This window comes from Rattus norvegicus, chromosome 5 (assembly GCF_036323735.1).
Source record: "Rattus norvegicus strain BN/NHsdMcwi chromosome 5, GRCr8, whole genome shotgun sequence".
NCBI classification, from domain to species: domain Eukaryota; kingdom Metazoa; phylum Chordata; class Mammalia; order Rodentia; family Muridae; genus Rattus; species Rattus norvegicus.
Window position 1 is genome coordinate 122,824,562 of NC_086023.1, and position 22,586 is coordinate 122,847,147.

Sequence of the window (22,586 nt, forward strand, 5' to 3'; positions counted from 1 at the left end):
CACTACATATATATGTATATATATGAATATATATACATATATATAATATCTTAAAATTGGAAATATATATAATCTTAAAATTGGAACTATAGATAGATGTGACACGCTTCTGTGTCACTGAACTGCTGAGGAGAGAGGGGCCCTGATACTTCACATTCAGAATAGGACAGGTTTGGTAGTGAACAGTATCTGTCAATATTTGAGGATGAATCCTCCAAGGTAAAGATGTGTTCAGTCTAATTGCACATTGTAATTTAATTTTTACAGTAAAGAACGAGCTAAAGAGAAACAACTTTTACTTTTTATAATGATTGACTGGTTTTTTTTTTCTTTTCTTTTTTTCGGAGCTGGGGACCGAACCCAGGGCCTTGCGCTTGCTAGGCAAGCGCTCTACCACTGAACTAAATCCCCAACCCCAACTTTCACTTTTTAAAGCTAACATTGCTTGCACACTAGTCCAGGCCCATGAGTGGTTTACCTCCACAAGTTTTTCTGTTTCCTTTACTTTTGCTGCCATTAAAATCTTGAATACATATTCTTTCATCATTTCACACTTGAGTATGATGATTGTAGACTGTATTCACCTCCCATTTCTACTCTCCTTCCAACTGCCCCTAGAGTTCCACACACATCCTGCTCCCAATTTTGTCTCCTACTTAATTTTGTGTAACCCAGTGAGTGTAACCGTTAGTGCTGCCTGTTTGCATGTGGATGTGCAACGTTCACTGGGACATAGGCAGTCTATGATGGACCATGCATCTAAAGAAAATTGACACCCTGAGCTCAGCAGCCCTCAACTACTAAAATGCCATGGTGAGAGGTGAGACTTCCTGAGCCCCTCTGCTATCAGTGTTGGGGTATTGACAGCTTGACGTTGTGTAGGTTTTATGTAGGCAACCCCAGCTGCTGTAAGTTCATAGGTACAATGCCCCTTTCATATCCATGAGACACGGTATTGCAGGAGTCCTCCACAGTCTCTGGCATTTACTGGTCCATTGACTTCATGTTTAATTTGTACCTGATTCTTTGCAGATCGTTGCATCAGATTCTTAGTTGAGTGTTTTCATAGATTGAACAAAATTTTATTATAAATCCTTAGGGGATTTAAATACAGAAGACATGTTGTCTTTTTAGTTCTAAAATTTTATACGTTAAATTTGGTAAGACAGTGATATTTAAAACAAGGAAAGAGGGGCTGGAGAGATGGCTCAGGGGTTAAGAGCACTGGCTGCTCTTCCAGAAAACCCCACATTGAACCATGCTGCAAGCTGACCTTCTTTTTTTCCCAGAGTACCCAGAGCAAAGAGGGAACTTTTTTTTTCCAGCATTTGGGGCTCAGAGGAAGTGAAGGGCTCAGGAATTTCTCATGGCTGGGAGGAAGTGAACAAACTATCTTGAATGTTTGCTGCAGAGGTTAAGGCCTGCTTATTTTAGACTTCCCCCCCCCCCTTCTTAAATCATTTAGGCACAGACATCTCCTCTGTCCTTAACCCCAGTTTTTCTTCTTTTGCTAAAACCAAGCAAAACAAATTCTTTAAACACTGGACAAGAAAAGAAAAGAGTTATTAAATCAAGTCCAAACTTTCCACCATTCTAAGACATGAATTTCCCAGGGCTGGGGGCTCCTGCACTGGAGGTAAGACTCCATGTTTCTTCACCATCCAGCTTTGAAAACATGAGTGCGTGGGAACCCAAAGCCCATGGTAAATATTACCCTGACAAATACTGAATCCTTTGTGTCGTGTGCAGCCGCCCTCAACTCCCTGGGGCTCAATAAATAAGGATATTTCATAACATTCCTCGACCGTATTCTGTAAACCAAAAGGTTTTGGTTTTATTTATGTCTATGTATCTGTGTCTATGTGAGCATATACAATGTGTGTGCAGATGCCCAAGAAGGGATTCATATCCCATGGAGCTGGAGTTACAAGATGCCTAAGGGATGCTGAGAGTGAAACTCAGGTTCCCTGCAAGGGTACAAGTGCTCTTAATTGGTGAACCACATCTCCAGCTTCAGCAAAGACTTTCTAACTGAAAGACATCGTGGAGATGTCTGGCCATTTAAACCCAGCTTGGCTGTAAGGTTCCACTTGCCCCCCTGTATGTCTATGTCATATTCAATCCTTTAGGTTTGACTTGAGCCTCACGAACTGAACTAAACTCTTGCCCAACATCTTATACAGTTTCTACAGCATTTATAGACCATGATGTGCTGTTTACCACATGACGATATGAGGCTGTGTAGTCCATCTTTGCTTCATCTGAGTGTGCATCGTCTCATCAAGATTGTAAGTTTCTTATGGGCATGGCTAGATTAAAAGTTCCCTGTGTGCCAAAAAGGGTTTAGCATCCCCTGCCCCTGTGGCATCCAGTGTAAAATTTAATAATGTTATTGAGCCTGATATGGATAAGAAATTCCAGGAAGATCTCAATTTTCCCTTATTTATTCTTGAAACATCATTTTTTTAAAAAGATCTAATTTTAGTTACAGTAAGCAAATGCTAAAATGATCTAACTAATAAAACCCTGATTTGTCTGAAGGTAAAAATTGTGCACCCTTTACTTTAAAGGAACAGTTAGAATATACCTATATCAATCTCTGCAAGAGTCGAGGACACATTAGAAATATGAATTATTGGCTTTATAATGTGAGTTTTGGATATCAGAACTCTTTGCACTGTGAGGCATATTTTGTATCTACCGTCCAAATGGCAGTAATCTAATTGTCTTGTTTCTGCAAATGCCACTAGACAGTGCTTCTAAACTGGGGAGAGAGAGTGTGTGCTAAATGTTTCAGGAAAAAATTATGTGTACTCAGGAAAAATCAAAATCTAATATGTCTAGTGACTTTTCTCTAATCTTGAGCTTTGATTCCATGATTCCAGGCAGGAAAAGGGTCCCTTCCCCCACCTCACATCCCCACTAGGTTCTGGACTTGGTACCAAAGTCGGGAAAGATAGCAAGATACTTCCCCTAGAGGGTTACATTTTCCCTTTATAAGAAATATCGGTTTGCTTGCTAACACAATTTTTTCATAATCATTTAGGCTAAAAATAGGTAAGATTCTTTGGGTGCAGACAGACCTGCTGTCATGATAGGCAAGGGGAACAGATAATCTTCCATCCCATTTTAACAGTCTCCCTGCTTTTGTGTTGTCTGTCCAGCTTTTGTTTCAAGGTTTTGTTTCAGGGCAAAACTGATCAAAAAGGGCCCAAGTCTTTTGCTTCCTCCTAAATCAGAGACGGTTCATTAGCCCCGATGAGCCTATTTGAATTGGTGTCACCTCTGGGAGTCTGTAATTTCCATTATGATTTACTAGTCTCATGTATCTGTGGGCTTTGACTAATGTATATTTTTACACATTATGAATATTTTACACATAAAGAATTGTTTTACTACCTGAAAAACATAGTTCTCGCCCCACCCCACCCTCCATCCCATTTTTGTCTGCCATCTTTATGCATTTTCCATGGTTTGGCCAGTCCTCGGATGTCCTATGGCTGTAATTGTATGTTGTGTGGCCTTTTCAGCCTGGCTTCTTTCAGTTTGTTACATGCACTGGTGTTTCCTTTATCTTTTCATAGCTTGCTTTCTTTTTTTTCTCCATCTTTATTAAATTGGGTATTTCTTATTTACATTTCAAATGTTATTCCCTTTCCCGGTTTCCAGGCCAACATCTACCTAACTCCTCCCCCTCCCCTTCTATATGGGTGTTCCTCTCCCCATCCTTCCCCCATTACCACCCTCCCCCCAACAATCTCGTTCACTGGGGGTTCAGTCTTGGCAGGACCAAGGGCTTCCCCTTCCACTGGTGCCCCTACTAAGCTATTCATGGCTACCTGTGCAATTGGAGCCCAGGGTCAGTCCATGTATAGTCTTTGGGTAGTGGCTTAGTCCCTGGAATGGCTTGCTTTCTTATTTGTTCTTCTATACTGTCTGGATGCCCCATAGTCTTGATCTGTTTACCTACATAAGGACATTGTGCCTGCCCTGTGAAGACAGTTTGGGACAGTATGAATTACACTGCTAAAACTGTCCATGTGCATGTTGTATGTGGACATAACTTTTAACTCATGTGTAACCTTATAATATTAATATGTGTAATATATATGTAATATATGTAATATTAACATATGTAAGATAGTACATTATATCAAAGAACAAGACAGATATTCTGGTTTATATCACATGATCCTGCATCATGGAAGGAAAGCATTGTGTTTATGATTTTCTGATCACGGAAACGTGTCTTTCTTTTTTCAAAGTGCAGTGCGAGTTCTGAAGTGTGACACTCATTCATAGCTATCAGATGTAGAAGTGAGAGCAAAAATCGTCCGTGGGGTGACTTAACGAGATCTGTGTGGAGGAAGATAGAAATTAGAGCCATCTAAAGCCCCTAAATCTTAATTCTCGTAATGATTTCTTTTTAACTCTCCATGGGCCCTTTGGGGAAACTTGTTCCAGTGTATTAAACCTGTCGTGAATATGGCTGGGCTTCCTCAACTCGTTTATGTGAAAACAGGACCATGTTTCTTTGCGCTTGGGTTTCTTAGTATGACTGGGGAGCTGGTTCGCAGCTCAAAGGTGGCTAAAGATCAGAAGAGACACTTCACTGATCCTGACCGTATTGACACAGAGTTGGGGGTTCCAGGCTTAGATCCCGCTGTCCCACTACCCAGATAACTTGAGTCAATGCATTTCCGTCCATTTACTGGGTGTTTCTTGCTCAGAAACATCAATCACTCTTCTCTCTATAAACCTTGTTTTATTTTTGGTTTGGCTTTTTTGTCCCATGCCAATCCTTAACTTTGCCCATCCATCTGGCCTTCCTTTACCTCTGTTAACCCCACTAATGACAGACACCTGGTGTGGATACTTGTGGCAGACTTAAGGGATCAACTAGTTTTTGATGCTACTGAACTTGAACTCGCCCTCTAAATTTTCTCCATTACTGCCCTTGGGGCAGTCACTGCCAGTCATTTCTAATCTGTACTGGAAGCAAGATGTATTCGCCCTCCTGGGAACAGGCCAAGATGACATCATTGTACCCTACTTTTAGCTAAAAGCACATTAGTTCTCATCATGGTGTGTTGCTTCACCACTCTAAGGTATTTTAAGGATAACTTTCAAGCCCTCTGGAGCATCACAGAATAGGAAAGGCCAATGATGAAAATAATGTGAGCAAATTCCTGCATTCTGCATTCAGGGTGTGTGTGTACAGAGTTTGCGCTTTGGGCGTTTCCATTGACTGACGTCCTTAACATCCTCAGATAGTTTACAATAAGTCTGATTGGTAAAGCAAGTCCTGCACGGGAGAGTGCAGAGTAATGGCACGAGGGCTCCTGGTACAAACACTCTGCTCGGAACTCAGGGGAATTACACTCTTTTGACAAAGCCAACCTTGGGGTGAGAGAGATGAGTCTTTAAGAGCATTTTCTCTGTAAACATGAGGAGCTCGGTTCAAATTCAAGAACCCATGGCATAAAACCCTGCACACCTGAGTGACCTCAGCCTTTGAGGAGTAGAGACTGGCAAATTCCCAAGGGCCAAACCTAACCAAGCTGTGAGAAACCTGTCTCAAAGCCATAAGGTGGGGACACTTGAGGTTCTGCTCTGCCTCAAAGGACAATCTTAAAGGGTTAATCCTGTTTTTGTACCTCTGAAATGACAACGTTAGAAATGGAAGGAGGATCAGCAGCTCCCCAGGCTTTGGCGTAAGGGAAGCACAAAGGTGTGTTCGGTAATTTAAGGGAGCCCAAGAGGTTTTACAATGGACCTTGGAGTTCATGAAGATGCTGTAAAACAGTTTAAAAATATAGACAGGCTGGAGAGATGGCCAAGCAGGAGCAAGCAATTTCTGCGTTTGCAAAGGACCCGGGTTCAGTTCATAACTGTCTAATTCCAGTTCTTGGGGAATCTCATGTCTTCTTCTGTTTACATTTTTTAAATCAAAAAAAATACATCAAAACAGAAAAAAATCTGACTAAGTGGGTGGACTATAACAACACCAAGGTTTTATCCGTGACTCTGTGCTACAGTTCTAAGGCAGGGCTACTAGAAAGGAGTTGGAAGGGCAGGTAAGGTCTCTGCTACAGCATTTTCTCAATGACTTTCGCTTACTTTTTATTGTTAGACAGTTTCATGTGTTTATATAATGAGTTATAATGTGTTTTAGCCAAGTTCTCTCCTTCCACCCCTCCCTCCTCCCTCTGGAGTCTTCCTCCACCAAATCTCCCTCCTCCTTCCGTGCCTTCTCTTTGATTGTGGACACTGAGTTTCCTGCCTGGTGTGGATCAGAAGTTATCTGTTGGAGCACTGGCAACTTCTCAGTGACTATACCACTATAGAAAATGAACTCGCCCTCCCTCAAACGTCAGTGACAGAAAATAGACCCTCAAAAAGAGGTGGAGCCTCATGGCCTCTTCTGCCATCCATGATGCAATATCCCCAGGCCTGATCTCGGTGTTGTACAGACGACCACAGTGAATTAGTGAGCACAGTGGTAATATCATCTCCGGGGGCTTTTCATCTCACACCCCAGATTCTTTAGGTCTCCCATTCTTTTCACACCCTCTTCCACTGTGTTCCCTGAGCCCAGGAGGGGTGGTACAGATGTCCCATTTAGGGCTGTGTCCCCCACTGTCTTGGCACATTGGTCAGTTTTTATGCTGTAAGTTTCTGTGTTGACTGTGACCCACTGAAGTGACTAGCTTTTCTGAGGAAGTGGGGGAGGGGGGTACAGCACTAACCAATCTACAGGTACAAACATGAGCATTTAGAAGGCAGTTTTCGAGGTCTCTATTCTTTTTAAAGATCCTCAACAGGCAGCTGTGTTTTACAAACATTGTGTCTCAAAGAGGATTGTTGCTTTAGAATACTTGGAGATGTTGCTCAGGTCTTTTCAACTTTTAAATGACTATGTTGTTAAAATTACCTTTATTTTCTTTTGTATATTCACCTCCTCAACTGGCCCCGGTCATCTATTCTGTAGCAAAATCCTATTATTCCAGCATTCTGTCACCTCAAAAGAACTTTACTTAACACACAGAAGAAAATTGGTTTCTAGTTATTTGTTTTCTTTTCTATTTTTAATATGAAACTAAAATAGGTCAGTAAAAACAGGAGCTATGACTCTTTATTTTCCCTTTGCAAATGGGACAAAAGGGTGTTTCATCATAGATGTGGCAAACATGGGGTAACTGTCCTGCCCATCAGCGTCCAGCCGCGTGCAGATACCAGATGTCAATAGTTGATCACGATGTATGGTTTTCTGGAGAGCATGAATGCTCCATCAGAATTCTTCTTACCACCCTCTGCATATTAGCAAGGTCACCATTATCAATAAGTTGCCACTGATGCAGGATGGAGCCCTGAGCTCTGCATTTGTGTTGTAATTCTCCAGCCCCCAGAATGGGGTTTCTTAGCAGACTCTACCAGCTCCCCCCGTCATGTAGAAGTCTCCGCATCCACAGTTTATCTCCTCCTAGGTTTCCTCGTCGGAACCTATTCCATACTTGCTAAAATGCTCTTATCTTTTATAAACAAATATTCTCCAGTGTGGTGTTGTTTTTCATTTAATGATATTATTGCTAAGGGAAAAAAAAAACAACCCGGAGTTCCGGAAGTAGCTGGCAAGCTGTGGCAGATTTTAAATTATTTATAGATCAAGAAGTAAAAGTGACCACAGCTGTAGTTCAGCAGTACAACACGTGCCTAGCATGGGTAAGACCTAGGTGCAATGTCCAGTATAAAGAAGTGAAGGGGGCCCACAAACCCAGCATGGGTAAGACCTAGGTGAAACGTCCAGTATAAAGAAGTGAAGGGGGTCAACAAACCTAGCATGGGTAAGGCTAGAATAAGATGGGGGGGAGAAGGAAGAGGAGAAGAAATGGGGGGAAGAGAAGGGAAGGGAAGAGGAGGGGAGGGGAGGGAAGGGAAAGGGAGAAAAGAAGGAACAAAAGAAAAAGGGAAATAGAAAAAAGGAAAGTGACATAGTTAGAAAAGCAGCACAAAAAGCCAGTGTGGAGGCACACAAGTTCTTGGGCCAGCCTAAGTCTAAAGCTCTGTTATTTGTATAAGAGCAGGTATGTACTGACAACCTAAGTACAGAGGTTTAGCAGTGTCTAATGCTGCTGGCTCTGGTGGCTTCCAACCTGAAAAAGGGAGTCGGGTATTTAAGATAGGGTTTCTAGGTATAGCCCTGGCTACTCTGAAACTCACTCTGTAAACCAGGCTAGCTTCAAATTCACAGAGATCCTCCTGCCTCTGCCTCCCGAGTGCTGGGATGTAAGACAAGTCCCATCACATCTGGCCAAGATATGTTAGGTTTTTTAAAATGAGTTTTCTTCGTACATTCAGAAAAGTATAAGTAAATCAGTAAGAACAAGAAAAAAATAGAATAATTTACTTACCTGAAAATAAGCCCCGAGTTCCTATCCTAACTATGGTCTGCTCAAAAGCCAGACTTTCCAAAGTGTGAACACAACACTGAATGTTCTTGAAGAGCTTATACTTTTAATAATAGACCATGCCAGGTTCCCTTAGATTATCCCATATCCCAGCATTATGGGCTTTGAATGGACACTGTGATGAGATGCAAACATTCCACAGGAGTCAGCAGGGAGGGAAATGCAGGAGTCAGAGCTCTGGGCAGATCTCAGTAGCACAGACCTGCTTCACTAGGTGTATTTAATCACAAATGCAGGAAGTTATTTGTCTTTCTGCTTGCATGTGTCTTTTTTTTTTCAATCAAGTACTAAGTCATTGTGGGTCTATATATTTCATTAAGTCACTTGGGTCTCAGTGCTCAATGACAGGGATTGACAATTGGGAATTTCCATCTTCTGTAAATATCACTAAGATTCGGGGCTCTGGGATGGCTAAGTTAAATCACGTTACCTACCTATAAGAAAAGCCCATAGCTGGGAATGATCAGTGTGTGTGTGTGTGTGTGTGTGTGTGTGTGTGTGTGTGTGTGTGTGTCCTCACACATGTGTATGAGGTCAACCTCAGGTGTTGTTCTCAGGAGCCATACACTCACACACTCTCTCTCTCTCTCTCTCTCTCTCTCTCTCTCTCTCTCTCTCTCTCTCTTTAAACCTATTTTTATAAATATGGGTGTTCTGCCTGCATGTATGTCTGGGTAGCATTATTTGCATGTATGATGATGACACCAGATCCCTGAGACTGCAGTTACAGGCTGTAAGCTGCCTTGTAGGTGCTCTGACATGAATCCGCGTGCTCTGTTTGTTGTTGTTGTTGTTGCTGTTGCTGTTGTTGTTTGAGACATTCTCATTAGGAAGCCTTGGCTGGCCTAAAACTTGATATGTAGAACAGTCTGACCTTGAACTCAAACAACAGATCCACCTGCTCTGCATCCCAAGTGCTAAGGGTTAAAGGCATGAGACACTATCACCTGATTTCACCCTATTTTTGAGACAAGGTCTCTTTCTGGGTCTTGGGCTAGACTGGCAGGCAGGGGAGACTCCGGGATCTTCTGGTCTCCCCTTCCCTAACACAGGCACAGGCTGCTGTACCTGGCTTTCTTTTTTCTTTTGTGGGTACTCAGAATTGAATTCTTACCCTCTTGCTTGCAGGCAAGCATGCTCCCCACTGAGTCATCTCCCACCCTAACCAGCCTAATTTTACCCTCTCAGAAACAGACTTGGAGAGAGAGGGGGTTGGTGACTAATCCAAGCCCTCACCACTGGCTTGTGACAGCCTAAGAACTCACAGCGCGTCAGGAGTCATAACTAAGGCAAATACCAGCATCTTGATAGCCCTCCCAGCACTCCTCCAGCGAAGCCATGCTTTCTCCAAACCATTTGCCTGAATTCATGACATGGAGAGACAAGGATGACTTCCTTCTCTCTGTACCTTACCAGGGGAGTGTGTAACTGGCTTCCGAGCTTTCCTCCAGATTCTGAGTGTGTGAGATTCCATGGGACAGCATGGTCACAATGTGCATTAGGTATGAACAGACACTAAACCAGTATTAAAGGACCTTCTGGGGGCCCACAACCAAGGAGATCCCAAGGCCTCATGGAGAACCTCTCCGGTTTCCTGCAGCTAAATAGCTGAGCCTGTCTCTCAGGGAATTGGACACTTGGGATCTATTTTCAACCTGGAGCAAGCTCCAATTTAACACTGCAGAGAGTCTGGATTTTCTTTTCAGATCTTACAGAAGGAAATGATCCTTGAATCATCTTCTAACCCTTCTGGGAGATGGGTGCTATTAAAACCTCAAGTCCAAAACCCCAGATAGAGCTTTCCAAAACTTCTTGGTTTCCTTGAAGTAGTGTTTAATACACAGCTTTCCCCAGGTTTCTTGAGTTTCCCTCTGTGTTTTTGGTGGCATTTAACACGTGCCCTCGACTTAAATAGTCTTTGTGCCTTTAGGCTCATTTTTATTAACTTATTTATTTACTCTACAACCTGATCGAAGCTTTCCCTCTTCCCTCCCCTTGCCCCATCCTCCTCCCTTTCTCCTCAGAGAAGGAGAGGTCTCCTGTGGATATCAACCCTCTTGACATATCGAATTGCTGTAGGATTAGGGGCATGTTCTCCTATTGAGCCTAGACAAGGCAGCCCAGTTAGGGGAAAGGGATCCAAAGGCAGGCCACAGAGTCAGAGACAGCCCTTGCTCCAGTTGTTAGGGGTCCCACATGAAGACCAAGCTGCATATCTATAACTTAAGTGTAGAGGGTCTAAGTTTGACCTATGTGTGGTCATTGGTTGGTGGTTTAGTCTGTGTGAGCCCCTGTCGGGCCCAGGTTAGTTGACTCTATGTTTTCTTATGCTGTCCTTCACCCTTCTGGCTCCTTCAATCCTTCCTTCCCCTCTTCCACCAGAGTCCCCAAGCCAAATGTCTGACTATAGGTCTCTGTATCAGCTGCTGGGATAAGCCTCTCAGAGGACAGTTATGCTAGGTTCCTGACAGTAAATATAGGAGAATATCATTAATAGGGCCAGAGGTGGGATCTCTCTCATGGTGTAGATCTCAAGTCGAGCCATAATTTAATTTTTAAAAAGATTGATTATTAAATTGCCCTTATGGCTCATATTTAGACTAAAATGTACTTCAGATTGACACTTTCTTTCTACAATTTTAACGAGTTCCTCCAATATTAATGGAATATGCATTGTCAACCGTTCTGTTAGAAACAGGAGACTCAGAGAGCAGCAAGCAGAGAGGCCCCCTCCTCCAATCACATGGATGAAGTTATCCTCTTGTGGTGTCTTGACAATCAGGCATCTGCAAGGTCCCAGTGGCTCAGTGGGGAGGGCTGATGATTGAGCTTTACCCTGAGCATTAAGGACCTTTTCCGGGGGAAATCACTAAGGGTCAATGCAAGGCAGGAGCTGGAAAGGTATGCTGGGAGGGATGGAGGGTGAAGGTGTAACCATGTGGCCCGGGGAGAGGAGAAGAAGCCACAGTGGGACGTGCCTTCCAGGCTAGAAAAGGCGACGCACCTTTTAAAGATGGAACGTTCCACTCTGAGGCAGGAGCATGACATGGTCGGGTTTGCATACTTGGGAAAAGAAAAATCATTTGGCCTGGAATAGGTTCAAAACCTAAACCAGGAAAGACTCCAGTGGGAGAGATGCCAATGACAGTCACCTTGTCACTCTGGATGATCGAATAACTAGGCTTGGTGGACAGTAGACTCTTATTGGAGGTTGTATATCAGAGTAAATCTGTGCAAATAATTTAAATGTCATTGAAAGCATCCTTTAAAGGACACTCTGAACCAGCCCCACAGGCTCTCTAATGGCTGGCTCAATGGCTGCTCCTTTTGATGCTGTGTGTGTTAAGGGGAAACACACAAGATAATAGGGTGTGAGGAGCAGTGTTTGATCTGGATAAACAGTAAAGCCACATGAAAGCACATCTCTCTACAGATGTCTCACCCCGAGGGCCACACACGCATTGCATTTAGAGTCCGGAAGCACACAGACCATTCCTTTTTTTTTTTTCTTTTTCTTTCCAGTGAGCCATTGAAACTCTCTAACCTTTTGTTGTCTGATCTCTAAAATGTCAGTAATAATCATATTTCATAGAACGGTGAGAGTCAGTACCTGACACCATTCCACCTGAATTTAATACATGGCTGTTTTAAATGTTATTCACATTATAATGGCTTCCATGGTGCAGTTCGTTCTCGCCTTGTGCTTGCTAGGAGGAAATCTGGGAGCGCCTCTACGTGTGCTCACCTTTGCCATGTTCTCATCTGTAGGCCTGGGAAGATGAATCTTCCCAGATAACCCAGCAAATGGCTCCCCCGTCTTCTGCTTCCCCTGGAATACCATCATCACCCCAGCTTGGTGTCTTCTTGACTCTCCAGAGGAAACATAGTGTAGAGGAAAATGTAACCGCAAGTTTTCCACCCATACTCCAGTTCCAGAAATAACAGCAAGACTTATCATTTATGAGTAAATGCCTAGGCCATAAGCTAAGACTTGTTCCCTGACTAGCTCATAACTTACTAACCTGGTTATTCTATTCTATGAGTGCCACATGGCTGGTAACCTCTCCTCAGCTTCACGAATCTGTCTCCTCAGAGTTTGGGGTGAATCTCTACCTGTGCCAGACTCAATCCCAGAGTTCCTCTCTCCCTACTGAAACTCCCACCTTCTATTTCCTGCCTCAGCTAATAGGCCACCAACTTTTATTGATGGATGATGCTTCCATGGAGTATATAAGATTCTCTCTCTACAGAAAGGTCCTGTTTTACTTCTTCGTGTTGAAACCTGGGCACATTATTTAACCTCCAGGGCCTCGGCTTCTACATTTCTTAACTGGGGGATATGTGGCTTCTCTCTTATGGTTTACAGACTCAAGTGAATGAACAAATTAATGAATAAAGCAACATTTCTAAGTTGGTACATGGATCAATTTCCTTGTAAATACATGATACAACATGATCAGAACATCTGAATAATTTCTTCATATGTTGAACAATGTGTTCCTTAGGACTAGCAGGACTACCACCAGCTGAGACTGCATAGTGTGCAGAAACAAACTAGAACTTTGCTCTTGGACTTTTAGACATACAGGCTCTCTGGCAGCAGAAATACTCTCTGGAGGGACTTAGTGGTCCTATTAGATCTCAAAGGCCTCAAAGCTTAAACACTAAAAGAGAACAAGGTCATAGACTTGATTCGGGAGACCTCAACTTCCAAAGCAACGTGTTATGAATTGAGTCTGAAATGTGCCCCATAGGCTTGTGTATTTGAACACTAGGTCCCCAGCTAAAGGTGCCGTTTCTGTGGTTATGGACACCTGGCTAGTGGAAGTGAGTCAACCAAGACAAGTCTTTGGTAGAATCGGCCATGACTGTGACTGATTCAAGAGTCTCTACTTCTTGGTCAGCCAAGATTTGCACAGCCACTTCACTGCACACACCTTCCTGCTCACACTGAGCTGCTCTGTCTGCCATGCCTTCTCTATCTTGATGGGTTTATTGAAGTCCCCTGAAACCATGAACCAAAGTAAGTGCTTCCTCTTAAGGTTGCTTCTGTCAGGTATTTCCACAGCAATGACAGGAGTAAGTGACACTTGGAGTCATGAAGCAACCCCATCAGAAGCTCTCTGATATGAAATGCCTTGACCTCGAGAGCTATGAACACTTAGAGATGAGATCTGGGAGCATAGAAACTTCAAGAGCTTCACTCATGGTCTATATAGCATGGGACAGAGTGTGTGGTCAGCTCCCATTTGGCATGTTCTCCTCACTGACCTGGAAAATAATGCCTATAATAATAATAATAATAATAATAATAATAATAATAATAATAATAATAACAACAACTAATGATGGTAATAACAGCAACAACAATGGAGTATCTGAAAAGACAGATGACAGTGCTGGGAAAGTTCTAGAACCCAGGCTTGGGAAGCATGACCAAATGAAACCTGCCATGAGCTACTGGTCTCTCTGAAATAACATACTGGGTTCTAGTTGCTGCCTGTAGAAAATAGTGACCTTTGTGTATATATTGACATCTCCCCTTTTATAAATCTACATCAGAAAGAGACACGAGCAAGTTCACCTCCCAGTTGATGAAACAGATGAAGGCTAAATAGATCAGCCTTCTTAGACAACACTTGCATCTGGTCAAGTGTTTATCTATGGAGGACAGAAGTAAACAGAAGGTTTTGTCTTTCAAGACAGCATATCACAAGATTTTACAGGTTGTTTGGAAAACAAAAACAACCTGTTCATTTGTATTACTTGTCAAGATTTTTATTCAATACTGTATAGTACGTGTTTTAATATAATAATTTACAATCTTTGTAGAATTTGTATATCAGATTCTATACTTTTTATGAGAATGAGTTTGGACACTTTGGTTAATGTTGTACAAGAGTTGCATTTCTATCTTAAGAATAAGCTGCACTATTGTTAAATGGCTTAAGGTTTTCCAAGGAAAATTTAAAACTGAAACTGGAGGACTGAAGTAAGAATATTCACTTACACAATATGTACTAGACCTTTTGGAGTGTAAGTCCATGGACAACATAAAAACCTAGTCATCTGGGTGACAGACACTATGCTGGAGCTGGGATGCCTATTGAAAAGAGCCTTCACTAAAAGCTTAGTCTAGGGCTAAGCAAGCAGCCCAGTGTAGAGCGCTTGCCTAGCATGTTTGAGTCTGTGGGTTCAATCTCCACACAAGGCTACAGGGAAAAAGAAAAGAAGCTCGATATAAATTTTTAGAGCAGGAAAGCCTAATCTTTTGGGGTCAAAATATATTTGTGGAAAGATCTAGAAATGAAGACCGAATTAAATAGTAAATAGAGCAACGAGTTGTCTTTCATAGACAAGTATCTAAATAACACCAAATCAGTCCTGGAACAGGATGATGTGGGGAGTGGAAGAGGTCTGGAGGACACTGTAGTTCTCCATCACCTCCCTGTTACTCAGTTCTGCCCATAGAGTAATAACCTCACAATACAAGTGAGAAACACTGTATAACAGCGCGTGAATCCCCTCCGACCTGCTGTTTTACTTGACCGTCTTGGTACTCTGTTAGGTAGGTAGATTCTGTGCCTAGAAAATAACTTTGAGCTAAATGCAAGTCAAAAAGACACAGTGCTGAGGGAAAAGGAGGACGCTTTACTGCTGACCCAAGTTACTAAGACCATCAACCTCCTTCCTTGGGTCTATTTCCAGCATTGTGATCCGTATCTCATGATGAAACATATTATTCTATGTAAGAAACCACTAGGCCCCAGAAGCCTACTGAGTGTGAAATAATTAATGAAGGAGTGGCCTATGTTTCCATCGTGAGCATCCTAGACAATGAGACTCCTGTACTGCAGAACCACGTGGAAAGTGTGGGTTAAAGCATTTGAACTTCCCAAAATAGCCAAAGTGAACTACTTTGTGTGTGAAAAAAATTGTCAAAGAAGAACTCCTGAATTTAGGTTAACCTGAGTCTGAGCCTTCATTCTGTAGCTGCCTGTTACATGACCCTGACCACGGCCATGAACTTTGTCCATGCAAAGACATAACAAAAATATGCTGATGCATAGAATGATTGGAAGAACAAACTATATGATAGGATAAATATTCAGTGCATAAATTATCATCACTGTGTAACCATGTGAGCTACTTCATAGACAGTGGGTACACCCTTTGTACAATTTAAAACAGCTCTGTCTTGTCTGGCCAACCCAGCCCTTCCCACTGTGCTAGGTTCTGAGTTCTTCTCACTCCCTCATCTCAACATAGTTATTTTTCTGCTCTGTCTCCTACATGATCACTTAGCCTCCTCATTTTCTGTCCATTTTGTAGCACTATCTTATTTCAGGGTGTCCATAAGAATTCTTAATTCTTGACTGGATGATTTTAAGGATCCATCCCAAAACCCAATCTTCATTCTTTAACCCATCGTCCCTATTAAATACAGATTTAACTGGGTAGATGTTTCTCTAAAAGTTTGTATTTGCTTCCCAATAACCTACAGGCTGAAGTCCTCATCACTACGGCGGCACAAAGAAACCCTTGACTTCTACTCTCTACTGAACTTTGCTGTATCATCTCCTGTCCCTGTCTCCTTGTTTGTAATTTAATAAGAAATAGCCAATTGTTTTTCCCACATATATCATCCAGTTCATTGTGTGTGTGACTTAGGAAGAAATTCTCATCTTACAGTATATAGCTCTGTATCGGTAGTTCCCCCAGCGCAAGCCCTGTGTGCAGTGTTCCTAAGCTCAGGACCCTGAACCTTGCAGTTGCCTTGCCCACTAGACTTGGGGAGTTGTAAGAAAATAAATCAGAGATACCACATTCCCCAGGCATCTCCATAAAGAATTGTAATTCGGCTTTGTTTTTAACCTGATTACTTGAATCAAAGGAGACTGACCACCTCCATTACCCCAGGCTGTGTCTAAAAGGATAAGGCTTTATTGGGAAGCAATCAATGTAAATAAAGGTGACAAAAATGTACTGTTTGACCTGGCATATCCCAGAAACCCTTAGACGATACAGCCCTTGATATCCAAACCCCTTGATATCCAAACACAGACTGATACTCTTGCTGGGACAGTTTGTAACCATCACTATTTTCATCTAAAGGAAACACAGGCAAGGCTAATTTGGTGACTGAAAGTCAACAGGAGAAGGATATGGAATTTGGATGCTGACACCACTTGCCATCTCCATGGCTCGGTTAGCTGTGTTTTAGCAGAGGGCAGCGTGTGTCAGAGTGTGTCTGGTTGCTTTCAATCACTTTGTGCCTCAAGCCCATGTGACAGCAGGATAGGAGTCCATTTGACTATTCTAGATGGTAGAGGTCACTCTCTCCCCCCTCCCCGCACCTCAATGCAAATCTCTTCATCTGGACATGCTTCGAGGCCTCTCGCAGATGCAATTAATTTCAAGATACAGGAATTAAGGAGTTAGATGCCAGCCTGTTCTCGGAAAGCACTTTTAAAGTATTAGAGGCTGGCTTGGTGGCACACGCCTCTAATCCCAGCACTTGAGAGGCCGAGACAAGTTTGCCTGAGTTCAAGGGTAGCCTGGGCTACAGAGTAAGATCTCAACCCCCTACCCCTGAGATATACAAGTAACGGTAGAGTAGGAAAAACACTAAACTGGAGTCAGATTCAGATTAAATCGTGCTGTCATTTTAAGCTCTAGGTTTTTTTTTTTTTTTTTTTTTTTATTAACTTGAGTATTTCTTATATACATTTCAAGTGTTATTCCCTTTCCCGGTTTCCGGGCAAACATCCCCTTCCCCCCCTCCCCTTCCTTATGGGTGTTCCCCTCCCAACCCTCCCCCCATTGCCGCCCTCCCCCATAGTCTAGTTCACTGGGGGTTCAGTCTTAGCAGGACCCAGGGCTTCCCCTTCCACTGGTGCTCTTACTAGGATATTCATTGCTACCTATGAGGTCAGAGTCCAGGGTCAGTCCATGTATAGTCTTTAGGTAGTGGCTTAGTCCCTGGAAGCTCTGGTTGCTTGACATTGTTGTACATATGGGGTCTCGAGCCCCTTCAAGCTCTTCCAGTTCTTTCTCTGATTCCTTCAACGGGGGTCCTATTCTCAGTTCAGTGGTTTGCTGCTGGCATTCGCCTCTGTATTTGCTGTATTCTGGCTGTGTCTCTCGGGAGCGATCTACATCCGGCTCCTGTCGGCCGGCACTTCTTTGCTTCGTCCATCTTGTCTGATTGGGTGGCTGTATATGTATGGGCCACATGTGGGGCAGGCTCTGACTGGGTTAAGCTCTAGGTTTTATGTGAGCCGTGTGGGCTCTCAGACCCTTTAGCTTCCCACAAGTAAGATGCAGACGATGTTGCAGGACTGACTGCAGGGTTGAAAAGATAAGGCCCGGGAGATTGCCCAGCTCCAGCACAGCACACTATCAGAACTGTAGGGGTTTTTTTCCCCTTAATTACTTATGGCCAAGCAAGCTCTTTATCTCTTTACTTCAATAATTGAATTTTTATCTTTTTCGCCTCCTACTCCAGTTTGAAAGCTTTAGGCCCAGCAAGATCATTGTAGCTATTTGTAATAGAAACAGGACTGTGAATGACTAAACCAGCCAGGGAAAGCTTAGGAAGGTTCCCTTGGGAGCCGTGACAGGAGCGCTTGATGGTTGACTAATTCACAGCACTCATCTTCATGGGTCCAGGGACAGACACTGCGTTTGAAGCCTGACTCGGTCTCTGATTCCTTCAAGGTATGAAGTCACTGGTGATTGTCTGATGAGTCACCAGCTGCTTGGTGAAACTGGGCCATCTCTGCCAAGACAGCTTGTTATGTTTTGTTACACAGTAATGCAAATAAGGCCTCGCTATAGAATAAGGGATTTGGGTGATACTCACAGATGCACTTAGGAGGCCTGTGAACTCCCCGGACTTAATATGCACAGGTTGCCAAATATCCGTTCATGCCTGTACTTGCTGAGGACAGAACTAATATTTTTATTAAATTCTCAAGAGTTTGTGTGGCAAAAAAGACTGAGATCCACTGCTCCACAGAGAAAAACCTTGACTGTTGCAGTATAGAGAGGCCACTTTCATGAGCACATCTTTCCTGTAATCTCAAGATAGGCACCATCAAGAACACAGGTTTGGAGTCCTGCCTTGTGTCTAAACCATAGTACGTTGTTCCGGGACTCTGACTGTATTCATTTCTGAAGAGAATTCACAGATATTCCAAAACCCCTCTTAAACACTGGTAAAACTCATTTGAGTTTGGAATTTGCTCCCAACCATAAACTCACCTTATCAGTTTCTTAATATTTCAAACATGTATTCTTCGCAAATGAGAAGCTCTCAGACTGAGGTACCACAGTGTGGAGTTCCCCCCTGCTTTATCCAGCACATTGTGTTTGTTATTTATGAATAAAACCTGCTGAAGCCCTGAACCACCCCAAACCCAGCCCACCTTGCAATTGGTTGAGTGGTATGGGCACACCGTCGTGCTGAGGGGTCTGAGCTGGACATTGATGACAAGCGGAAATGAGGAGGCCAAAGTCAGTCTCTATTGCTAAAGTAAAAACTGGAAACTCAGAGATGGAAACAGGACATCCTCTTTCCCTAGCCCAGACTGCAAGGCCTAGTCCAGTCTCCGCTTGGGGCCTGCAGTGACACCCTCTCGCCACCAGGGGGCCCTTCTGCAAACTCTCCAGTGCTTCAAGAGAAGGCAGTTTGAAAAGTTAGCATTCTGTAAAAAGAGCAATTTATTTTTTTCAGCCATTCCAAGCACTGACGGTTCTTTCTATACTTTTGTTTCCTTATAAACTTAAGTTTCCTTCTCTGTAATAATTAGCCAGAAAACAAAACATAGCAGATGGAGCCAGGAGTACTGGGAGGAGAGAGAGTCTGAGAGTCTCAGGAAAAAGGAAGTCAGTTCACTCCTGTATGGTTGGGATGGGTGCTGTTCTCTCTCTCTCTCTCTCTCTCTCTCTCTCTCTCTCTCTCTCTCTCTCTCTCTCTCTCTCTCTCTCTCTACCCCTCCCTCCCCCACTTGACAAAAAGAACATAAGTGCTTAGCACACAAGCCCACAGGCCTTGAAAATTTCTTCTACAACTTAGATGCTGTGATTTTTAAGGTGATAATTAATGCTTAAAAAGAATGCGGTGATTTTGTATTAGCTTAAGGCTATGTATTCTTTTTATAGTAACTCATGTTACTGTTTCTGAAGTGTTTGTTGTGCAGATTGTACATGGTACTGTGTTGCATAAAGACGTTTTCCTTTGAGCATACACTGTACAGAAAGCATCCTTATTTCACAGAAGGATTTCTTTAGAGTTCACGAGCCATAACTATTTCTAAAAGGCAATGTGCATACCATTATATCCACAGGTTCTATATCTTAGGGGGGCAATCAACCACATATGGAAAATATATATGAAATATAACAATATAATAACAAAATAATATAAAAGAAAACAATATGACATATACATTATGTTTACATTGTACTGGGTCCTATAAGTAATCCAGAGATGATTTAGGAAGGTGTAAGTTAAAGCTAATAATACTAATTTATATAAAGCACTTGGGCATCTATGAATTTTGATGCACTCCAGAATCAAACTATAACGACCTGATCTTTCCTTCTTTGTTCTTTGAATTTGTCTTTTGAGAAGGATCTCCCTGCATATCCTTGGCTGGTCTGGGACTCATCAGCCACCAGGCTAGCCTAGAACTGATGGAGATCTGCCTGTCTCTGCTCCCCGGGAGAAAGTGTTAGTGAATAACACCATACCCAGCTTTAATCTTCGGTGGTGGAGTGTCATTTTTGTAACTATGTAAAGCAACTTAAGAGTGCTTATTATATTTGCCATTGGTTAGAAGAATGATTCTCAACCTGTAGGCCATGACTCACTTGGGGGGGCCACATGACCCTTTCACAGGGGTTGCATTTCAGATATCCTGCATACCAGATATTTATATTATGATTCATAATAGTACTAAAATTACAGTTAATGAAGTAGCAATGAAAATAATGTTATAGTTGGGGTCATCACAACACAAGGAACTATATATTAAAGAGCCATAGCAGTAGGAAGGTTGAAAACCATTATCTTAGAATATTAATGAACACTTATGAGGTAATTCACAGAGATTAGAGACACAGATGCAACACTGTGGGCTGGTACAGGGGGCATCAAAACCTTTGGTTGTCTAAAGCACAAAATGTACCACTTCCTCTCTGGCAGCTGCCATTCCTACAGATGTTTAATTTGTCCCATTGAACCATTCTAATTTGGGGCTGCATTTCCGGTCTGAAAAGGGTGATTTACAAGGACAGAAGAGTGAAGAGCAGATTATTTGTCCTAAGAGAAAGGGCCTGGTGTGAGTCTGATTTAGAAAACTTAATCAAAATACTGAGACTAAGTTCAACCATAAAAGTATTAGCATCACTGGAATTGTGGTTCACATTGTTGGGATAACGCTATCCAGCTAAGTCGGGATTTGGCATGCTCTCCCAGAAACCTGGTAAGTGATGAGATACATTCAGCTTAGAAATAGAAACAAAAACTATCTTAAAACAAAACCATTCAGTGTAGAGTTCCGTAGAAGACAGATACATTGTTCTTTCTCTCCACTTTTGTTACTCTGTTTACCTTTCGTTGAAACATGTTTAATGTGGAACAAGGATCCGTCCAAGGGGCTGAGCAAGTGGAGACTCCCCCTGGTTTTCTAGGTGTGGCCTTTTGCTGTAATCGCCCTGGCGTTGGCTTTGCTCATCCAATCCAGCCACACCTTGACCTTCATGCTGGTGCTCTGTACACCGTGCCACACTATTTCCCCTGTCTAGTGCTTTCTTGGAAGCTGGTGAAAAATCCATTTCCAAGATGAAATTTCTCTTAAACTGTCACTTGGGACAGGAACAAAAATTTGTTTCCTTCATTTTCTAGAGGAATGATTCAGTAAACTGTACTACAGATGTGTGGTGTTTTTAATTCCGGAAAGGGTTTATCCTACTTTCCATTTTACATTCAGACTGGATTTCTAGAAAATATTGATTGTGATGAGCTATTTGTGTCGCTAAGCTTGCTACATGCAAGAATAATTTGCTCCTTGTTGCCAACCCATGTGAGAAGATCCATTTTATAGATTTTGCTTGGAGAGAGTCAGGCACGGGATCTCCTGACAGGAAGGTGAGGAATGTGACTTGGGGTTTTCCACGGGAACACGTGTGATCATGGAGTAGTTCATCAGGATTTGTGGAACCTTATAGTTTTTCCCAGCAGCAAGTGCTGGATGTGACGTCACCACATGGCTCCTAAGGGGAACTGGAACTCCCCTCTGCAGTCTAACGGAGAAAGAGGCCTTGCTGGGGGCTGAACTGTATACATCACCTTTGCATGACATGCACCTCTATGGCTTACTATTCTCTTACCCTTGATTAAAAATTACATAAATAAATGATGACTTTTACTCAGGCAGTTATCTCTATACACAAATACAACTCGTTTATTACTGTAGTCATATTTGATGTATATATTTTACAGTCACAGAAACTCTACTCTTGAGAAATTTTTTTTCTTAAATATCACATGGATACTCGGTGGTAAAGCTAGAATCAGATTTCAGATTGGATTGCGAAAGTGAAGCAAAACTGAAGGGTTTGAGTTTAAGAGCTATGAAGGGGTCCATAAGAAAGATCACGTGGGACTGCCACCGCTGACGACATCACACATTTGGTCACAACTAGAAAGTACTTATGAGCTAAGAAATGCTCTAGTGTTTAGCTGTGCTGGAAAATTAAGTGTTTTACTGGGAGTTTGTGTTTCTTCATGAATACAGAACTCAAACACTTGAGTTTTCAAGTATTTTCAAATAATTATGTATCATGAGTACTCTGCCTTTTGATGAACTAGGAGCCACTTGTTTCTTGCTTGTCAATATGGCCATACTACAAATGGATTCCCACCATTTGGGAGCGTTTTGGTCCCAAGTAATAGATATTGCCATTTGGGGGAATAAACAGATTTCCACTTCTAATGCTCTCAAAGAGCTCCCTTTATATTTTAATTATAATATCTTAAACTCTATTCTCAAGAAATCGTATTAGAACCCATTGTACTCCCACACACCATGCAGTTGTTACTGGAAAAGT

The 22,586-nt window shown here is 42.5% G+C and overlaps 1 protein-coding gene across 38 annotated transcripts in view; it reads left to right on the top strand.

Annotated features, from left to right (window-relative positions):
• The window catches only part of Sgip1 (SH3GL interacting endocytic adaptor 1), a 208,462-nt gene that overhangs the window by 69,346 nt on the left and 116,530 nt on the right, over positions 1-22,586 (top strand). The window lies entirely within an intron of this gene.